Source organism: Lactuca virosa, chromosome 1 (assembly GCF_052849685.1).
Source record: "Lactuca virosa cultivar CGN04683 chromosome 1, Lactuca_virosa_CGN04683_v6, whole genome shotgun sequence".
In the NCBI taxonomy this organism is placed as follows: domain Eukaryota; kingdom Viridiplantae; phylum Streptophyta; class Magnoliopsida; order Asterales; family Asteraceae; genus Lactuca; species Lactuca virosa.
Window position 1 is genome coordinate 261,590,193 of NC_136426.1, and position 13,862 is coordinate 261,604,054.

Consider the following 13,862-nt stretch of genomic DNA (forward strand, 5'->3'; position numbering starts at 1 on the left):
TTCTATGCTCGCGTGGCCTCCGCTTCATTGGTGATAGTTTTCGTATTTTTGGAACGGAACCGATCGGTCACATGGGTCCCACGCCTCGCGTACGAAAACAAAGGAGGTTCTGCGTCTTTTAAGACATAAAAGTAGTAAGAACGGATAGTATTTTGGGTGCGATCATACCAGCACTAATGCACCGGATCCCATCAGAACTCCGCAGTTAAGCGTGCTTGGGCGAGAGTAGTACTAGGATGGGTGACCCCCTGGGAAGTCCTCGTGTTGCACCCCCCCCCCCCTTCTTCGTTGCCCGTTTGCGTTTTTTTAGATTTTACATGCGGTTTTTTTTGTTTTTTTTTCTTTCTTGCTATTTCTATGCTCGGGTGGCCTCCGCTTCATGGTTCATGGTTTTTGTATTTTTGGAACGGAGCCGATCGGTCACGTGGGTCCCACGCCTCGCGTACGAAAACAAAGGAGGTTCTGCATCTTTTAAGACATAAAAGCAATAAGCATGGATATTATTTCGGGTGCGATCATACCAGCACTAATGCACCAGATCCCATAAGAACTCCGCAGTTAAGCGTGCTTGGGCGAGAGTAGTACTAGGATGGGTGACCCCCTGGGAAGTCCTCGTGTTGCACCCCCCTTTTTCGTTGCCCGTTTGCGTTTTTTTAGTTTTTACGCGCAGTTTTTTTTTGTTTTTTTTTCTTTCTTGCTATTTCTATGCTCGGGTGGCCTCCGTTTCATGGTTCATGGTTTTCGTATTTTTGAAACGGAGCCGATCGGTCACGTGGGTCCCACGCCTCGCGTACGAAAACAAAGGAGGTTCTGCGTCTTTTAAGACATAAAATCAATAAGCATGGATAGTATTTCGGGTGCGATCATACCAGCACTAATGCACCGGATCCCATCAGAACTCCGCTGTGAAGCGTGCTTGGGCGAGAGTAGTACTAGGATGGGTGACCCCCTGGGAAGTTGTCGTGTTGCACCCCCCTTTTTCGTTGCCCGTTTGCGTTTTTTTAGATTTTACGTGTGGTTTTTTTGTTTTTTTTTTCTTTCTTGCTATTTCTATGCTCGCGTGACCTCCGCTTCATGGTTCATGGTTTTCGTATTTTTGGAACGGAGCTGATCGGTCACGTGGGTTACACGCCTCGCGTACGAAAACAAAGGAGGTTCTGCGTCTTTTAAGACATAAAAGCAATAAGCATGGATAGTTATATCGGGTGCGATCATACCAGCACTAATGCACCGGATCTCATCAGAACTCCGCAGTTAAGTGTGCTTGGGCGAAAGTAGTACTAGGATGGGTGACCGCCGGGAAGTCCTCGTGTTGCACCCCCCTTTTTCGTTGCCCGTTTGCGTTTTTTTAGATTTTACGTGCGGTTTTTTTTTTGTTTTTTTTTCTTTCTTGCTATTTCTATGCTCGGGTGGCCTCCGCTTCATGGTTGATGGTTTTCGTATTTTTGGAACGGAGCCGATCGGTCACGTGGGTCCCACGCCTCGCGTACGAAAACAAAGGAGGTTCTGCGTCTTTTAAGACATAAAAGCAATAAGCATAGATAGTATTTCGGGTGCGATCATACCAACACTAATTCACCAGATCCCATCAGAACTCCGCAGTTAAGCGTGCTAGGGCGAGAGTAGTACTAGGATGGGTGACCACCTGGGAAGTCCTCTTGTTGCACCCCCCCTTTTTCGTTGCCCGTTTGCGTTTTTTAAGATTTTACGTGTGGTTTTTTTTTGTTTTTTTATTCTTTCTTGCTATTTCTATGCTCGGGTGGCCTCCGTTTTATGGTTCATGGTTTTCGTATTTTTGGAACGGAGCCGATCGGTCACGTGGGTCCCACGCCTCGCGTACGAAAACAAAGGAGGTTCTGCGTCTTTTAAGACATAAAAGCAATAAGCATGGATAGTATTTCGGGTGCGATCATACCAGCACTAATGCACCGGATCCCATCAGAAATTCGATGTGAAGCGTGCTTGGGCGAGAGTAGTACTAGGATGGGTGACCCCCTGGGAAGTCCTCGTGTTGCACCCCCCCTTTTTCGTTGCCCGTTTGCGTTTTTTAAGATTTTACGTGTGGTTTTTTTTTTGTTTTTTTTTCTTTCTTGCTATTTCTATGCTCGGGTGGCCTCCGCTTCATGGTTGATGCTTTTTGTATTTTTGGAACGGAGCCGATCGGTCACGTGGGTGCTACGCCTCGCGTACGAAAACAAAGGAGGTTCTGCGTCTTTTAAGACATAAAAGCAATAAGCATGGATAGTATTTCGGGTGCGATCATACTAGCACTAATTCACCAGATCCCGTCAGAACTCCGCAGTTAAGCGTGCTTGGGCGAGAGTAGTACTAGGATGGTTGACCCCCTGGGAAGTCCTCGTGTTGCACCCCCCTTTTTCGTTGCCCGTTTGCGTTTTTTTAGATTTTACGTGCGGTTTTTTTTTGTTTTTTTTTTCTTTCTTGCTATTTCTATGCTCGGGTGGCCTCCGCTTCATGGTTGATGGTTTTTGTATTTTTCGAACAGAGCCGATCGGTCACGTGGGTTCCACGCCTTGCGTACGAAAACGAAGGAGGTTCTGCGTCTTTTAAGATATAAAAGCAATAACCATGAATAGTATTTCGGGTGCGATCATACCAGCACTAATGCACTTAAGCGTGCTTGGGCGAGAGTAGTACTAGGATGGGTGACCCCATGGGAAGTCCTCGTGTTGCACCCCCCTTTTTCGTTGACCGTTTGCGTTTTTTTAGATTTTACGTGCGGTTTTTTTTTGTTTTTTTCTTTCTTGCTATTTCTATGCTCGGGTGGCCTCCGCTTCATGGGTGATAGTTTTCGTATTTTTGGAACGGAGCCGATCGTTCACGTGAGTCCCACGCCTCGCGTACGAAAACAAATGAGGTTCTACGTCTTTTAAGACATAAAAGTAATAAGAATGGATAGTATTTCGGGTGCGATCATACCAGCACTAATGCACTGGATCCCATAAGAACTCCGCAGTTAAGCGTGCTTGGGCGAGAGGAGTATTAGGATGGGTGACCCCCTGGGAAGTCCTCGTGTTGCACCCCGCCTTTTTTGTTGCCCGTTTGCGTTTTTTTAGATTTTACGTGCGGTTTTTTTTTATTTTTTTTCTTTCTTGCTATTTCTATGCTCGGGTGGCCTCCGCTTCATGGTTCATGGTTTTCGTATTTTTGGAACGGAGCCGATCGGTCAAGTGGGTCCCACGCCTCGCGTACGAAAACAAAGGAGGTTCTGCGTCTTTTAAGACATAAAAGCAATAATCATGGATAGTTATATCGGGTGCGATCATACCAGCACTAATGCACCGGATCCCATCAGAACTCCGCAGTTAAGTGTGCTTGGGCGAGAGTAGTACTAGGATGGGTGACCCCCGGGAAGTCCTCGTGTTGCACCCCCCTTTTTCGTTGCCCGTTTGCGTTTTTTTAGATTTTACGTGCGGTTTTTTTTTGTTTTTTTTCTTTCTTGCTATTTCTATGCTCGGGTGGCCTCCGCTTCATCGTTGATGGTTTTCGTATTTTTGGAACGGAGCCGATCGGTCACGTGGGTCCCACGCCTCGCGTACGAAAACAAAGGAGGTTCTGCGTCTTTTAAGACATAAAAGCAATAAGCATGGATAGTATTTCGGGTGCGATCATACTAGCACTAATTCACCAGATCCCATCAGAACTCCGCAGTTAAGCGTGCTTGGGCGAGAGTAGTACTAGGATGGGTGACCCCCTGGGAAGTCCTCGTGTTGCACCCCCATTTTTCGTTGCCCGTTTGCGTTTTTTAAGATTTTACGTGTGGTTTTTTTTTGTTTTTTTTTTCTTTCTTGCTATTTCTATGCTCGGGTGGCCTCTGCTTCATGGTTGATGCTTTTCGTATTTTTGGAACGGAGCCGATCGGTCACGTGGGTCCCACGCCTCGCGTACGAAAATAAAGGAGGTTCTGCGTCTTTTAAGACATAAAAGCAATTAGCATGGGTAGTATTTCGGGTGCGATCATACCAGCACTAATGCAACGGATCCCATCAGAACTCCGCTGTGAAGCGTGCTTGGGCGAGAGTAGTACTAGGATGGGTGACCCCCTGGGAAGTCCTCGTGTTGCACCCCCCCCCCCCCCCTTCTTCGTTGCCCGTTTGCGTTTTTTTAGATTTTACATGCGGTTTTTTTTGTTTTTTTTTCTTTCTTGCTATTTCTATGCTCGCGTGGCCTCCGCTTCATTGGTGATAGTTTTCGTATTTTTGGAACGGAACCGATCGGTCACATGGGTCCCACGCCTCGCGTACGAAAACAAAGGAGGTTCTGCGTCATTTAAGACATAAAAGTAGTAAGAACGGATAGTATTTTGGGTGCGATCATACCAGCACTAATGCACCGGATCCCATCAGAACTCCGCAGTTAAGCGTGCTTGGGCGAGAGTAGTACTAGGATGGGTGACCCCCTGGGAAGTCCTCGTGTTGCACCCCCCCCCCCCTTCTTCGTTGCCCGTTTGCGTTTTTTTAGATTTTACATGCGGTTTTTTTTGTTTTTTTTTCTTTCTTGCTATTTCTATGCTCGGGTGGCCTCCGCTTCATGGTTCATGGTTTTTGTATTTTTGGAACGGAGCCGATCGGTCACGTGGGTCCCACGCCTCGCGTACGAAAACAAAGGAGGTTCTGCATCTTTTAAGACATAAAAGCAATAAGCATGGATATTATTTCGGGTGCGATCATACCAGCAGTAATGCACCAGATCCCATAAGAACTCCGCAGTTAAGCGTGCTCGGGCGAGAGTAGTACTAGGATGGGTGACCCCCTGGGAAGTCCTCGTGTTGCACCCCCCTTTTTCGTTGCCCGTTTGCGTTTTTTTAGTTTTTACGCGCAGTTTTTTTTTGTTTTTTTTTCTTTCTTGCTATTTCTATGCTCGGGTGGCCTCCGTTTCATGGTTCATGGTTTTCGTATTTTTGAAACGGAGCCGATCGGTCACGTGGGTCCCACGCCTCGCGTACGAAAACAAATGAGGTTCTGCGTCTTTTAAGACATAAAATCAATAAGCATGGATAGTATTTCGGGTGCGATCATACCAGCACTAATGCACCGGATCCCATCAGAACTCCGCTGTGAAGCGTGCTTGGGCGAGAGTAGTACTAGGATGGGTGACCCCCTGGGAAGTTGTTGTGTTGCACCCCCCTTTTTCGTTGCCCGTTTGCGTTTTTTTAGATTTTACGTGTGGTTTTTTTGTTTTTTTTTTCTTTCTTGCTATTTCTATGCTCGCGTGACCTCCGCTTCATGGTTCATGGTTTTCGTATTTTTGGAACGGAGCTGATCGGTCACGTGGGTTACACGCCTCGCGTACGAAAACAAAGGAGGTTCTGCGTCTTTTAAGACATAAAAGCAATAAGCATGGATAGTTATATCGGGTGCGATCATACCAGCACTAATGCACCGGATCTCATCAGAACTCCGCAGTTAAGTGTGCTTGGGCGAAAGTAGTACTAGGATGGGTGACCGCCGGGAAGTCCTCGTGTTGCACCCCCCTTTTTCGTTGCCCGTTTGCGTTTTTTTAGATTTTACGTGCGGTTTTTTTTTTGTTTTTTTTTCTTTCTTGCTATTTCTATGCTCGGGTGGCCTCCGCTTCATGGTTGATGGTTTTCGTATTTTTGGAACGGAGCCGATCGGTCACGTGGGTCCCACGCCTCGCGTACGAAAACAAAGGAGGTTCTGCGTCTTTTAAGACATAAAAGCAATAAGCATAGATAGTATTTCGGGTGCGATCATACCAACACTAATTCACCAGATCCCATCAGAACTCCGCAGTTAAGCGTGCTAGGGCGAGAGTAGTACTAGGATGGGTGACCACCTGGGAAGTCCTCGTGTTGCACCCCCCTTTTTCGTTGCCCGTTTGCGTTTTTTAAGATTTTACGTGTGGTTTTTTTTTTGTTTTTTTTTTCTTTCTTGCTATTTCTATGCTCGGGTGGCCTCCGTTTCATGGTTCATGGTTTTCGTATTTTTGGAACGGAGCCGATCGGTCACGTGGGTCCCACGCCTCGCGTACGAAAACAAAGGAGGTTCTGCGTCTTTTAAGACATAAAAGCAATAAGCATGGATAGTATTTCGGGTGCGATCATACTAGCACTAATTCACCAGATCCCATCAGAACTCCACAGTTAAGCGTGCTTGGGCGAGAGTAGTACTAGGATGGTTGACCCCCTGGGAAGTCCTCGTGTTGCACCCAACTTTTTCGTTGCCCGTTTGCGTTTTTTTAGATTTTACGTGCGGTTTTTTTTTGTTTTTTTTTCTTTCTTGCTATTTCTATGCTCGGGTGGCCTCCGCTTCATAGGATGGTTTTCGTATTTTTCGAACAGAGCCGATCGGTCACGTGGGTTCCACGCCTTGCGTACGAAAACGAAGGAGGTTCTGCGTCTTTTAAGATATAAAAGTAATAACCATGAATAGTATTTCGGGTGCGATCATACCAGCACTAATGCACCGGATCACATCAGAACTCTGCAGTTAAGCGTGCTTGGGCGAGAGTAGTACTAGGATGGGTGACCCCCTGGGAAGTCCTCGTGTTGCACCCCCTTTTTTCGTTGCCCGTTTGCGTTTTTTTAAATTTTACGTGCGGTTTTTTTTTGTTTTTTTTTCTTTCTTGCTATTTCTATGCTCGGGTGGCCTCCGCTTCATGGTTGATGGTTTTCGTATTTTTGGAACAGAGCCGATCGGTCACGTGGGTTCCACGCCTCGCGTACGAAAACAAAGAAGGTTCTGCGTCTTTTAAGATATAAAAGCAATAAGCATGAATAGTATTTCGGGTGCGATCATACCAACACTAATGCACCAGATCCTATCAGAACTCCGTAGTAGTAGGACGGGTGAACCCTTGGGAAGTCCTCGTGTTGCACCCCCTATTTTCGTTGCCCGTTTGCGTTTTTTAAGATGTTACGTGCGGTTTTTTTTTGTTTTTTTCTTTCTTGCTATTTCTATGCTCGCGTGGCCTCCGCTTCATGGGTGATAGTTTTCGTATTTTTGGAACGGAGCCGATCGGTCACGTGGGTCCCACGCCTCGCGTACGAAAACAAAGTAGGTTCTGTGCCTTTTAAGACATAAAAGTAATAAGAATGGATAGTATTTCGGGTGCGATCATACCAGCAGTAATGCACCGGATCCCATCAGAACTCCGCAGTTAAGCATGCTTGGGCGAGAGTAGTACTAGGATGGGTGACCCCCTGGGAAGTCCTCGTGTTGAACCCCCCTTATTTTCGTTGCCCGTTTGCGTTTTTTTAGATTTTACGTGCGGTTGTTTTTTGTTTTTTTGTTTTTTGCTATTTCTATGCTCGGGTGGCCTCCGCTTCATTGGTGATAGTTTTCGTATTTTTGGAACGGAACCGATCGGTCACATGGGTCCCACGCCTCGCGTACGAAAACAAATGAGGTTCTGCGTCTTTTAAGAAATAAAAGTAGTAAGAATGGATAGTATTTTGGGTGTGATCATACCAGCACTAATGCACCGGATCCAATCAGAACTCCGCAGTTAAGCGTGCTTAGGCGAGAGTAGTACTAGGATGGGTGACCCCCTGGGAAGTCCTCGTGTTGCACCCCCCCTTCTTCGTTGCCCGTTTGCGTTTTTTTAGATTTTACATGCGGTTTTTTTTGTTTTTTTTTCTTTCTTGCTATTTCTATGCTTGGGTGGCCTCCGCTTCATGGTTCATGGTTTTCGTATTTTTGGAACGGAGCCGATCGGTCACGTGGGTCCCACGCCTCGCGTACGAAAACAAAGGAGGTTCTGCGTCTTTTAAGACATAAAAACAATAAGCATGGATAGTATTTCGGGTGCGATCATACCATCACTAATGCACCGGATGCCATAAGAACTCCGCAGTTAAGCGTGCTTGGGCGAGAGTAGTACTAGGATGGGTGACCCCCTGGGAAGTCCTCATGTTGCACCCCCCTTTTTCGTTGCCCGTTTGCGTTTTTTTAGATTTTACGCGCGGTTTTTTTTTGTTTTTTTCCTTTCTTGCTATTTCTATGCTCGGGTGGCCTCCGTTTCATGGTTCATGGTTTTCGTATTTTTGGAACGGAGCCGATCGGTCACGTGGGTCCCACGCCTCGCGTACGAAAACAAAGGAGGTTCTGCGCCTTTTAAGACATAAAAATAATAAGAATGGATAGTATTTCGCGTGCGATCATACCAGCACTAATGCACCGGAACCCATCAGAACTCCGCAGTTAAGCGTGCTTGGGCGAGAGTAGTACTAGGATGGGTGACCCCCTGGGAAGTCCTCGTGTTGAACCCCCCTATTTTCGTTGCCCGTTTGCGTTTTTTTAGATTTTACGTGCGGTTTTTTTTTGTTTTTTTGTTTTTTGCTATTTCTATGCTCGGGTGGCCTCCGCTTCATTGGTGATAGTTTTCGTATTTTTGGAACGGAACCGATCGGTCACATGGGTCCCACGCCTCGCGTACGAAAACAAAGGAGGTTCTACGTCTTTTAAGACATAAAAGTAGTAAGAATGGATAGTATTTTGGGTGTGATCATACCAGCACTAATGCACCGGATCCAATCAGAACTCCGCAGTTAAGCGTGCTTGGGCGAGAGTAGTACTAGGATGGGTGACCCCCTGGGAAGTCCTCGTGTTGCACCCCCCCCTTCTTCGTTGCCCGTTTACATTTTTTTAGATTTTACATGCGGTTTTTTTTGTTTTTTTTTCTTTCTTGCTATTTCTATGCTCGGGTGGCCTCCGCTTCATGGTTCATGGTTTTCGTATTTTTGGAACGGAGCCGATCGGTCACGTGGGTCCCACGCCTCGCGTACGAAAACAAAGGAGGTTCTGCATCTTTTAAGACATAAAAGCAATAAGCATGGATAGTATTTTGGGTGCGATCATACCAGCACTAATGCACCAGATCCCATAAGAGCTCCGCAGTTAAGCGTGCTTGGGCGAGAGTAGTACTAGGATGGGTGACCCCCTGGGAAGTCCTCGTGTTGAACCCCCCTTTTTCGTTGCCCGTTTGCGTTTTTTTAGATTTTACGTGCGGTTTTTTTTTTTTTCTTTCTTGCTATTTCTATGCTCGGGTGGCCTCCGCTTCATCGTTGATGGTTTTCGTATTTTTGGAACGGAGCCGATCGGTCACGTGGGTCCCACGCCTCGCGTACGAAAACAAAGGAGGTTCTGCGTCTTTTAAGACATAAAAGCAATAAGCATGGATAGTATTTCGGGTGCGATCATACCAGCACTAAAGCACCGGATCCCATCAGAACTCCGTTGTGAAGCGTGCTTGGGCGAGAGTAGTACTAGGATGGGTGACCCCCTGGGAAGTCCTCGTGTTGCACCCCCATTTTTCGTTGCCCGTTTGCGTTTTTTCAGATTTTACGTGTGGTTTTTTTTTGTTTTTTTTTCTTTCTTGCTATTTCTATGCTCGGGTGGCCTCTGCTTCATGGTTGATGCTTTTCGTATTTTTGGAACGGAGCCGATCGGTCACGTGGGTCCCACGCCTCGCGTACGAAAACAAAGGAGGTTCTGCGTCTTTTAAGACATAAAAGCAATAAGCATGGATAGTATTTCGGGTGCGATCATACCAGCACTAATGCACCGGATCCCATCAGAACTCCGCTGTGAAGCGTGCTTGGGCGAGAGTATTACTAGGATGGGTGACCCCCTGGGAAGTTGTCGTGTTGCACCCCCCTTTTTCGTTGCCCGTTTGAGTTTTTTTAGATTTTACGTGTGGTTTTTTTTGTTTTTTTTTCTTTCTTGCTATTTCTATGCTCGCGTGGCCTCCGCTTCATGGTTCATGGTTTTCGTATTTTTGGAACGGAGCCGATCGGTCACGTGGGTCCCACGCCTCGCGTACCAAAACAAAGGAGGTTCTGCGTCTTTTAAGACATAAAAGCAATAAGCATGGATAGTATTTCGGGTGCGATCATACCAGCACTAATGCACCGGATCCCATAAGAACTCCGCAGTTAAGCGTGCTTGGGCGAGAGTAGTACTAGGATGGGTGACCCCGTGGGAAGTCCTCGTGTTGCACCCCCCTTTTTCGTTGCCCGTTTGCGTTTTTTTAGATTTTGCGTGCAATTTTTTTTTTGTTTTTTTTTCTTTCTTGCTATTTCTATGCTCGGGTGGCCTCCGTTTCATTGTTCATGGTTTTCGTATTTTTTGAAAGGAGCCGATCGGTCACGTGGGTCCCACGCCTCGCGTACGAAAACAAAGGAGGTTCTGCGTCTTTTAAGACATAAAAGCAATAAGCATGGATAGTATTTCGGGTGCGATCATACCAGCACTAATGCACCGGATCCCATCAGAACTCCGCAGTTAAGCGTGCTTGGGCGAGAGTAGTAGTAGGATGGGTGACCCCCTGGGAAGTCCTCGTGTTGCACCTCCTTTTTCGTTGCCCGTTTGCGTTTTTTTAGATTTTACGTGCGGTTTTTTTTTCTTTCTTGCTATTTCTATGCTCGGGTGGCCTCCGCTTCATGGTTGATGCTTTTCGTATTTTTGGAACGGAGCCGATCGGTCACGTAGGTCCCACGCCTCGTGTACGAAAACAAAGGAGGTTCTGCGTTTTTTAAGACATAAAAGCAATAAGCATGGATAGTATTTCGGGTGCGATCATACCAGCACTAATGCACCGGATCCCATCAAAACTCCGCTGTGAAGCGTGCTTGGGCGAGAGTAGTATTAGGATGGGTGACCCCTGGGAAGTTGTCGTGTTGCACCCCGCTTTTTCGTTGCCCGTTTGCGTTTTTTTAGATTTTATGTGTGGTTTTTTTTTGTTTTTTTTTTTCTTTCTTGCTATTTCTATGCTCGCGTGGCCTCCGCTTCATGGTTCATGGTTTTCGTATTTTTGGAACGGAGCTGATCGGTCACGTGGGTCCCACGTCTCGCGTACGAAAACAAAGGAGGTTCTGCGTCTTTTAAGACATAAAAGCAATAAGCATGGATAGTTATATCGGGTGCGATCATACCAGCACTAATGCACCAGATCCCATCAGAACTCCGCAGTTAAGTGTGCTTGGGCGAGAGTAGTACTAGGATGGGTGACCCCCGGGAAGTCCTCGTGTTGCACCCCCCTTTTTCGTTGCCCGTTTGCGTTTTTTTAGATTTTACGTGCGGTTTTTTTTTGTTTTTTTTCTTTCTTGCTATTTCTATGCTCGGGTGGCCTCCGCTTCATCGTTGATGGTTTTCGTATTTTTGGAACGGAGCCGATCGGTCACGTGGGTCCCACGCCTCGCGTACGAAAACAAAGGAGGTTCTGCGTCTTTTAAGACATAAAAGCAATAAGCATGGATAGTATTTCGGGTGCGATCATACCAGCACTAATGCACCGGATCCCATAAGAACTTCGCAGTTAAGCGTGCTTTGTCGAGAGTAGTACTAGGATGGGTGACCCCCTGGGAAGTCCTCGTGTTGCACCCCCCTTTTTTGTTGCCCGTTTGCGTTTTTTTAGATTATACGCACGGTTTTTTTTGTTTTTTTTTCTTTCTTGCTATTTCTATGCTCGGGAGGCCTCCGTTTCATGGTTCATGGTTTTCGTATTTTTGGAACGGAGCCGATCGGTCACGTGGGTCCCACGCCTCGCGTATGAAAACGAAGGAGGTTCTGCGTCTTTTAAGACATAAAAGCAATAAGCATGGATAGTATTTCGGGTGCGATCATACCAGCACTAATGCACCGGATCCCACAAGAACTCCGCAGTTAAGCGTGCTTGGGCGAGAGTAGTACTTGGATGGGTGAACCCCTGGGAAGTTCTCGTGTTGCACCCCCCTTTTTCGTTGCTCGTTTGCGTTTTTTTAGATTTTACGCGCAGTTTTTTTTTTCTTTCTTTGCTATTTCTATGCTCGGGTGGCCTCCGTTTCATGGTTCATGGTTTTCGTATTTTTGGAACTGAGCCGATCGGTCACGTGGGTCCCACGCCTCGCGTACGAAAACAAAGGAGGTTCTGCGTCTTTTAAGACATAAAAGCAATAAGCATAGATTGTATTTCGGGTGCGATCATACCAACACTAATGCACCGGATCCCATCAGAACTCCGCAGTTAAGCGTGCTTGGGCGAGAATAGTACTAGGATGGGTGACCCCCTGGGAAATCCTCGTGTTGCACCCCCATTTTTCGTTGCCCGTTTGCGTTTTTTAAGATTTTACGTGTGGTTTTTTTTTTGTTTTTTTTTTCTTTCTTGCTATTTCTATGCTCGGGTGGCCTCTGCTTCATGGTTGATGCTTTTCGTATTTTTGGAACGGAGCTGATCGGTCACGTGGGTCCCACGCCTCGCGTACGAAAACAAAGGAGGTTCTACGTCTTTTAAGACATAAAAGCAATAAGCATGGATAGTATTTCGGGTGTGATCATAGCAGCACTAATGCACCGGATCTCATCAGAACTCCGCTGTGAAGCGTGCTTGGGCGAGAGTAGTACTAGGATGGGTGACCCCCTGGGAAGTTGTCGTGTTGCACCCCCCTTTTTCGTTGCCCGTTTGAGTTTTTTTTGATTTTACGTGTGGTTTTTTTTGTTTTTTTTTCTTTCTTGCTATTTCTATGCTCGCGTGGCCTCCGCTTCATGGTTCATGGTTTTCGTATTTTTGGAACGGAGCCGATCGGTCACGTGGGTCCCACGCCTCGCGTACGAAAACAAAGGAGGTTCTGCGTCTTTTAAGACATAAAAGCAATAAGCATGGATAGTATATCGGGTGCGATCATACCAGCACTAATGCACCGGATCCCATAAGAACTCCGCAGTTAAGCGTGCTTGGGCGAGAGTAGTACTAGGATGGGTGACCCCGTGGGAAGTCCTCGTGTTGCACCCCCCTTTTTCGTTGCCCGTTTGCGTTTTTTTAGATTTTACGTGCAGTTTTTTTTTTGCTTTTTTTTTCTTTCTTGCTATTTCTATGCTCGGGTGGCCTCCGTTTCATTGTTCATGGTTTTCGTATTTTTTGAACGGAGCCGATCGATCACGTGGGTCCCACGCCTCGCGTACGAAAACAAAGGAGGTTCTGCGTCTTTTAAGACATAAAAGCAATAAGCATGGATAGTATTCCTGGTGCGATCATACCAGCACTAATGCACCGGATCCCATCAGAACTCCGCTGTGAAGCATGCTTGGGCGAGAGTAGTACTAGGATGGGTGACCCCCTGGGAAGTCCTCGTGTTGCACCTCCTTTTTCGTTGCCCGTTTGCGTTTTTTTAGATTTTACGTGCGGTTTTTTTTTCTTTCTTGCTATTTCTATGTCGGGTGGCCTCCGCTTCATGGTTGATGCATTTCGTATTTTTGGAACGGAGCCGATCGGTCACGTAGGTCCCACGCCTCGCGTACGAAAACAAAGGAGGTTCTGCGTTTTTTAAGACATAAAAGCAATAAGCATGGATAGTATTTCGGGTGCGATCATACCAGCACTAATGCACCGGATCCCATCAGAACTCCGCTGTGAAGCGTGCTTGGGCGAGAGTAGTACTAGGATGGGTGACCCCTGGGAAGTTGTCGTGTTGCACCCCCCTTTTTCGTTGCCCGTTTGCGTTTTTTTAGATTTTATGTGTGGTTTTTTTGTTTTTTTTTCTTTCTTGCTATTTCTATGCTCGCGTGGCCTCCGCTTCATGGTTCATGGTTTTCGTATTTTTGGAACGGAGCTGATCGGTCACGTGGGTCCCACGCCTCGCGTACGAAAACAAAGGAGGTTCTGCGTCTTTTAAGACATAAAAGCAATAAGCATGGATAGTTATATCGGGTGCGATCATACCAGCACTAATGCACCGGATCCCATCAGAACTCCACATTTAAGTGTGCTTGGGCGAGAGTAGTACTAGGATGGGTGACCCCCGGGAAGTCCTCGTGTTGCACCCCCCTTTTTCGTTGCCCGTTTGCGTTTTTTTATATTTTACGTGCGGTTTTTTTTTTGTTTTTTTTTTCTTTCTAGCTATTTCTATG

General features: G+C 46.6%; 38 non-coding genes and 1 pseudogene across 38 annotated transcripts; all 39 read left to right on the forward strand.

The window, feature by feature from the left end:
- Positions 1 to 154: 154 nt before the first annotated feature.
- On the forward strand, positions 155 to 273 carry LOC145154807 (5S ribosomal RNA). Its single transcript, XR_013735271.1, has one exon. It is a non-coding gene; the product is annotated as a 5S ribosomal RNA (ribosomal RNA).
- Positions 274 to 507: 234 nt separating this feature from the next.
- Positions 508 to 626, forward strand: LOC145143761 (5S ribosomal RNA). The gene has a single exon (XR_013724791.1). It is a non-coding gene; the product is annotated as a 5S ribosomal RNA (ribosomal RNA).
- A 229-nt stretch (positions 627 to 855) lies between these two features.
- On the forward strand, positions 856 to 974 carry LOC145147916 (5S ribosomal RNA). The gene has a single exon (XR_013728816.1). It is a non-coding gene; the product is annotated as a 5S ribosomal RNA (ribosomal RNA).
- A 229-nt stretch (positions 975 to 1,203) lies between these two features.
- LOC145149905 (5S ribosomal RNA) lies at positions 1,204 to 1,321 on the forward strand. The gene has a single exon (XR_013730743.1). It is a non-coding gene; the product is annotated as a 5S ribosomal RNA (ribosomal RNA).
- A 230-nt stretch (positions 1,322 to 1,551) lies between these two features.
- On the forward strand, positions 1,552 to 1,670 carry LOC145150267 (5S ribosomal RNA). Its single transcript, XR_013731086.1, has one exon. It is a non-coding gene; the product is annotated as a 5S ribosomal RNA (ribosomal RNA).
- Positions 1,671 to 1,901: 231 nt separating this feature from the next.
- On the forward strand, positions 1,902 to 2,020 carry LOC145148815 (5S ribosomal RNA). Its single transcript, XR_013729681.1, has one exon. It is a non-coding gene; the product is annotated as a 5S ribosomal RNA (ribosomal RNA).
- A 231-nt stretch (positions 2,021 to 2,251) lies between these two features.
- LOC145149101 (5S ribosomal RNA) lies at positions 2,252 to 2,370 on the forward strand. Its single transcript, XR_013729961.1, has one exon. It is a non-coding gene; the product is annotated as a 5S ribosomal RNA (ribosomal RNA).
- Positions 2,371 to 2,600: 230 nt separating this feature from the next.
- Positions 2,601 to 2,696, forward strand: LOC145151474 (5S ribosomal RNA; annotated as a pseudogene).
- A 227-nt stretch (positions 2,697 to 2,923) lies between these two features.
- LOC145148032 (5S ribosomal RNA) lies at positions 2,924 to 3,042 on the forward strand. The gene has a single exon (XR_013728934.1). It is a non-coding gene; the product is annotated as a 5S ribosomal RNA (ribosomal RNA).
- A 230-nt stretch (positions 3,043 to 3,272) lies between these two features.
- Positions 3,273 to 3,390, forward strand: LOC145146494 (5S ribosomal RNA). Its single transcript, XR_013727437.1, has one exon. It is a non-coding gene; the product is annotated as a 5S ribosomal RNA (ribosomal RNA).
- Positions 3,391 to 3,618: 228 nt separating this feature from the next.
- LOC145146765 (5S ribosomal RNA) lies at positions 3,619 to 3,737 on the forward strand. The gene has a single exon (XR_013727693.1). It is a non-coding gene; the product is annotated as a 5S ribosomal RNA (ribosomal RNA).
- Positions 3,738 to 3,967: 230 nt separating this feature from the next.
- LOC145147861 (5S ribosomal RNA) lies at positions 3,968 to 4,086 on the forward strand. The gene has a single exon (XR_013728752.1). It is a non-coding gene; the product is annotated as a 5S ribosomal RNA (ribosomal RNA).
- A 237-nt stretch (positions 4,087 to 4,323) lies between these two features.
- Positions 4,324 to 4,442, forward strand: LOC145154818 (5S ribosomal RNA). The gene has a single exon (XR_013735284.1). It is a non-coding gene; the product is annotated as a 5S ribosomal RNA (ribosomal RNA).
- Positions 4,443 to 4,676: 234 nt separating this feature from the next.
- LOC145148332 (5S ribosomal RNA) lies at positions 4,677 to 4,795 on the forward strand. The gene has a single exon (XR_013729220.1). It is a non-coding gene; the product is annotated as a 5S ribosomal RNA (ribosomal RNA).
- A 229-nt stretch (positions 4,796 to 5,024) lies between these two features.
- LOC145148746 (5S ribosomal RNA) lies at positions 5,025 to 5,143 on the forward strand. The gene has a single exon (XR_013729616.1). It is a non-coding gene; the product is annotated as a 5S ribosomal RNA (ribosomal RNA).
- A 229-nt stretch (positions 5,144 to 5,372) lies between these two features.
- Positions 5,373 to 5,490, forward strand: LOC145149906 (5S ribosomal RNA). The gene has a single exon (XR_013730744.1). It is a non-coding gene; the product is annotated as a 5S ribosomal RNA (ribosomal RNA).
- Positions 5,491 to 5,720: 230 nt separating this feature from the next.
- LOC145148206 (5S ribosomal RNA) lies at positions 5,721 to 5,839 on the forward strand. The gene has a single exon (XR_013729101.1). It is a non-coding gene; the product is annotated as a 5S ribosomal RNA (ribosomal RNA).
- Positions 5,840 to 6,070: 231 nt separating this feature from the next.
- On the forward strand, positions 6,071 to 6,189 carry LOC145150090 (5S ribosomal RNA). The gene has a single exon (XR_013730918.1). It is a non-coding gene; the product is annotated as a 5S ribosomal RNA (ribosomal RNA).
- A 227-nt stretch (positions 6,190 to 6,416) lies between these two features.
- LOC145144696 (5S ribosomal RNA) lies at positions 6,417 to 6,535 on the forward strand. The gene has a single exon (XR_013725701.1). It is a non-coding gene; the product is annotated as a 5S ribosomal RNA (ribosomal RNA).
- A 551-nt stretch (positions 6,536 to 7,086) lies between these two features.
- On the forward strand, positions 7,087 to 7,205 carry LOC145148374 (5S ribosomal RNA). The gene has a single exon (XR_013729261.1). It is a non-coding gene; the product is annotated as a 5S ribosomal RNA (ribosomal RNA).
- Positions 7,206 to 7,434: 229 nt separating this feature from the next.
- LOC145148442 (5S ribosomal RNA) lies at positions 7,435 to 7,553 on the forward strand. The gene has a single exon (XR_013729326.1). It is a non-coding gene; the product is annotated as a 5S ribosomal RNA (ribosomal RNA).
- Positions 7,554 to 7,782: 229 nt separating this feature from the next.
- On the forward strand, positions 7,783 to 7,901 carry LOC145150839 (5S ribosomal RNA). Its single transcript, XR_013731652.1, has one exon. It is a non-coding gene; the product is annotated as a 5S ribosomal RNA (ribosomal RNA).
- Positions 7,902 to 8,129: 228 nt separating this feature from the next.
- Positions 8,130 to 8,248, forward strand: LOC145149252 (5S ribosomal RNA). The gene has a single exon (XR_013730104.1). It is a non-coding gene; the product is annotated as a 5S ribosomal RNA (ribosomal RNA).
- Positions 8,249 to 8,476: 228 nt separating this feature from the next.
- Positions 8,477 to 8,595, forward strand: LOC145145288 (5S ribosomal RNA). Its single transcript, XR_013726268.1, has one exon. It is a non-coding gene; the product is annotated as a 5S ribosomal RNA (ribosomal RNA).
- A 230-nt stretch (positions 8,596 to 8,825) lies between these two features.
- Positions 8,826 to 8,944, forward strand: LOC145149786 (5S ribosomal RNA). The gene has a single exon (XR_013730632.1). It is a non-coding gene; the product is annotated as a 5S ribosomal RNA (ribosomal RNA).
- Positions 8,945 to 9,167: 223 nt separating this feature from the next.
- LOC145141404 (5S ribosomal RNA) lies at positions 9,168 to 9,286 on the forward strand. Its single transcript, XR_013722637.1, has one exon. It is a non-coding gene; the product is annotated as a 5S ribosomal RNA (ribosomal RNA).
- Positions 9,287 to 9,515: 229 nt separating this feature from the next.
- LOC145149794 (5S ribosomal RNA) lies at positions 9,516 to 9,634 on the forward strand. Its single transcript, XR_013730640.1, has one exon. It is a non-coding gene; the product is annotated as a 5S ribosomal RNA (ribosomal RNA).
- Positions 9,635 to 9,862: 228 nt separating this feature from the next.
- On the forward strand, positions 9,863 to 9,981 carry LOC145155247 (5S ribosomal RNA). Its single transcript, XR_013735697.1, has one exon. It is a non-coding gene; the product is annotated as a 5S ribosomal RNA (ribosomal RNA).
- Positions 9,982 to 10,211: 230 nt separating this feature from the next.
- LOC145143983 (5S ribosomal RNA) lies at positions 10,212 to 10,330 on the forward strand. Its single transcript, XR_013725007.1, has one exon. It is a non-coding gene; the product is annotated as a 5S ribosomal RNA (ribosomal RNA).
- Positions 10,331 to 10,548: 218 nt separating this feature from the next.
- LOC145151052 (5S ribosomal RNA) lies at positions 10,549 to 10,666 on the forward strand. Its single transcript, XR_013731849.1, has one exon. It is a non-coding gene; the product is annotated as a 5S ribosomal RNA (ribosomal RNA).
- A 232-nt stretch (positions 10,667 to 10,898) lies between these two features.
- LOC145148456 (5S ribosomal RNA) lies at positions 10,899 to 11,016 on the forward strand. The gene has a single exon (XR_013729339.1). It is a non-coding gene; the product is annotated as a 5S ribosomal RNA (ribosomal RNA).
- Positions 11,017 to 11,244: 228 nt separating this feature from the next.
- On the forward strand, positions 11,245 to 11,363 carry LOC145149889 (5S ribosomal RNA). Its single transcript, XR_013730728.1, has one exon. It is a non-coding gene; the product is annotated as a 5S ribosomal RNA (ribosomal RNA).
- A 228-nt stretch (positions 11,364 to 11,591) lies between these two features.
- On the forward strand, positions 11,592 to 11,710 carry LOC145148902 (5S ribosomal RNA). Its single transcript, XR_013729766.1, has one exon. It is a non-coding gene; the product is annotated as a 5S ribosomal RNA (ribosomal RNA).
- A 221-nt stretch (positions 11,711 to 11,931) lies between these two features.
- On the forward strand, positions 11,932 to 12,050 carry LOC145145641 (5S ribosomal RNA). The gene has a single exon (XR_013726603.1). It is a non-coding gene; the product is annotated as a 5S ribosomal RNA (ribosomal RNA).
- Positions 12,051 to 12,281: 231 nt separating this feature from the next.
- LOC145150613 (5S ribosomal RNA) lies at positions 12,282 to 12,400 on the forward strand. Its single transcript, XR_013731426.1, has one exon. It is a non-coding gene; the product is annotated as a 5S ribosomal RNA (ribosomal RNA).
- Positions 12,401 to 12,628: 228 nt separating this feature from the next.
- LOC145155249 (5S ribosomal RNA) lies at positions 12,629 to 12,747 on the forward strand. Its single transcript, XR_013735699.1, has one exon. It is a non-coding gene; the product is annotated as a 5S ribosomal RNA (ribosomal RNA).
- Positions 12,748 to 12,978: 231 nt separating this feature from the next.
- On the forward strand, positions 12,979 to 13,097 carry LOC145148978 (5S ribosomal RNA). The gene has a single exon (XR_013729839.1). It is a non-coding gene; the product is annotated as a 5S ribosomal RNA (ribosomal RNA).
- A 217-nt stretch (positions 13,098 to 13,314) lies between these two features.
- Positions 13,315 to 13,432, forward strand: LOC145149880 (5S ribosomal RNA). The gene has a single exon (XR_013730719.1). It is a non-coding gene; the product is annotated as a 5S ribosomal RNA (ribosomal RNA).
- Positions 13,433 to 13,660: 228 nt separating this feature from the next.
- LOC145150222 (5S ribosomal RNA) lies at positions 13,661 to 13,778 on the forward strand. Its single transcript, XR_013731044.1, has one exon. It is a non-coding gene; the product is annotated as a 5S ribosomal RNA (ribosomal RNA).
- The last annotated feature ends 84 nt before the right edge of the window (positions 13,779 to 13,862 follow it).